At 38.4% G+C, this 2,709-nt stretch overlaps 1 non-coding gene across 1 annotated transcript; it reads right to left on the reverse strand.

Moving 5' to 3' along the window:
- Positions 1–2,365: 2,365 nt before the first annotated feature.
- Positions 2,366–2,472, reverse strand: LOC141625477 (small nucleolar RNA R71). Its single transcript, XR_012535256.1, has one exon. It is a non-coding gene; the product is annotated as a small nucleolar RNA R71 (small nucleolar RNA).
- Between the last annotated feature and the right edge of the window lie 237 nt (positions 2,473–2,709).

Here is a 2,709-nt window from a genome sequence, read left to right on the forward strand (position 1 = left end):
TAATTTTTTATATAAGTACTACAATACATTACAATAAAAAATAAATTACATATTACATTTTTTTTCTAACCATCTATTTCCATATTATCATTGATGCGTGCCTTTTGTATGCGTTTATTCACTTGCTTGGCACGCATTTTTATGAGTTTATTTGATTATTTCATTCTATTTCCTCCCGTATTTGCTACTTGGGTGTGTTTCATATCTCTTGCAGATTTTGAGACTCATTTATGCATTTAGAAGCCACATTCGTTTGGTAATGGAACAAGAGAGAAGCTTAGACGAGCTTGGAGGAGAAGGACTGAAGTTTTATACAGGCTGTCTATCGACAAGCCTCCTATGTCTATCGACCATCAGTTACATATGTCGTTAGACATTGTCCAAATGACACAGACTCCTTGAAGGTTGAAGATTTTGACGTTGTCTATTGACTAAGTCTTCTATGTCGATAGACAGAGTGCTATATGTCGATAGACAGAGGTCTATATGTCAATAGATATAGTCAATCGACACAGGCAGATTGTGTTGGAGAGCTTTCAGCTATGTCAATCGACACCCATTACCTTGTCGATCCACTTCTATACATGGTGTCGATCGACACTCTACCTATGTCGATCGACAATAGCAAATATGTCGTTAGACACATGAGCTTTGTTTTTGGAGTGTTTACTACTCTGTCGATCGACACTCCTATCTATGTCGATCGACCAACTCTACACGGATAGACGACTTCTTATGTTTAGCTTATTTCTTTTATTTGGGCTTGGTATGAAAGCTCTTGTAATCTTTTAATTAGGTTACACTTTTACACTTATTTTTTATGCAAACAGACAGTTAGAAACATTACTACGTAGAAACTTTCTCAAACTTTTAGATTTAAAATTTCTCCCTTTTTCTCTATTGCTCAGACTCGGATTCATTTGGTAATTTTAATTCCTCTTTATCTTTGTTCTTCTTTATTAATTATTTCTACTTTTCTTACTAGTCTTATTAGTATAATTTATGCTTATTAGTCTTTCAATTAATTTCATCATGAATTCTTCCCCTTTATCGTCTTATTCAATTGTTATTGCAAATTCCATTATGAGTAGCTAAACCTCCTTTTGCTAGGATTTAGGGGAGCCATAGATTGAGACGGTCTTAGTTTGGTGATTATATTGGTCGATATAATTGGTCTATGTTGTTAATTGTGATTTTAAATTTCTTTTAATTAGGTAAGTCGACGTAATTGATTAATTGTACTGGTAAGCCCCAACCTAAGATCGAAAGCCTGGAAAGGGTTAGACCTGTCACACACATTAGAGTGCCCTAGTAAGTTGCGAGAGCCCGCTAGAAGCATTCTAGGGCGAATAGCGGACCGAGAGGACCTTTTTACTGCCCTGTAGACCGGTAATTGAGACTGACCTTTAACCTTACCTATGACCCGTAATAATCCATGGTGAACCGATGTCCTAACTCCTTTCTCTTATTTTTTCTCTCGACTTAATTTCTCTCTTTAAACCTTTTATTTTATTGCTTTAATTTAGAACACAAGTCAAACAAACCCCTTTTGGTTACTTAGACAGACTTAATTTGACAAGTAGAACACTAAAAGCCTCCCTGTGGATATGATCCCGACTTCCCTAACTATATTAGTTAGAGACCAGTTGGTTTATTTTTGATAGGTTGCGACAGCCTCATCAAATTTTGGCGCCGTTTGATAGCTATATTATTTGTCTTATTTTAGTTTGTCTCTTGTCTCAAGGAACCTGTGTTCCTTGAGGCCGTTTCTCACGTTTCAGTGCTAGTTTTGTTTATACCCAGGTCTTTCAGGTCTGAGCTCATACCATTTGATCCAGAACCAGAGATGACTCTACGTGCTAGACGAAACTTTTGGAAGGAGATATATAAAGCAGAAGACTTGAGTACGCTTGATTCAGCTTACGCTGCTTTTATTACAGAAAATTAGTCTTTAGAGGAAGACACGTCTACTTCTGCCCCTACTACGATCATGGTTACATTAGCAAGCCATTCAGAGCCCAACCTTGCATTCATTCCAAAGGGATTCAAGTTGCCAACCACCGATGATGGTACCTTTGAGATCCGTCCATCCTATATTAACCTGGTAGAGTGGAACATGTTTGGAAGAGGAGCTACTGAAGATCCTGCCAAACATATGGAGAAGTTTGTTACATACTATTGCTCAATCCCTTTGTCTGCCGGGGTAACGCAGGACCAAGTAAAACAAGTTCTATTCCCTTTTTCTCTGCGAGATGGTGCTGCAGAGTGGTTGCGTGATTTGGACATGGAAGCAAATGCTATTACTGATTGGAATACACTTGCTCTTGCATTCTACAAGAGGCATTTTCCATCACAAAAGACAAATGCTCTTAGAAGCCAAATCACGAGTTTTAAACAGGGCCCCACTGAAGATCTCAATGAGGCATGGGTTCGCTTCAAGAGACTAGTCCGCTCTGTTCCCCATCATGGTTTCCAGATCTGGTTTCTATGCAATCAGTTTTATAATGGGCTGTATGACGAGCATAGAGCCTTACTTGATTCTTCTGCCATTAAGAGGTTTCAAAACAACACTACTGATGCCAATTCTTGGAAATTGATCGATGAGATAGCTACTCACACAATTGAGTATGGTAACCCCAGAGGTAGTACAAGAGGGGTAGTTTAGGTGGCGCCGTTGCAGCTCAGTTAGAGGCATTGACTGCATAAATT

Source organism: Silene latifolia, chromosome X (genome assembly GCF_048544455.1).
Source record: "Silene latifolia isolate original U9 population chromosome X, ASM4854445v1, whole genome shotgun sequence".
Classification (NCBI taxonomy): Eukaryota; Viridiplantae; Streptophyta; class Magnoliopsida; order Caryophyllales; family Caryophyllaceae; genus Silene; species Silene latifolia.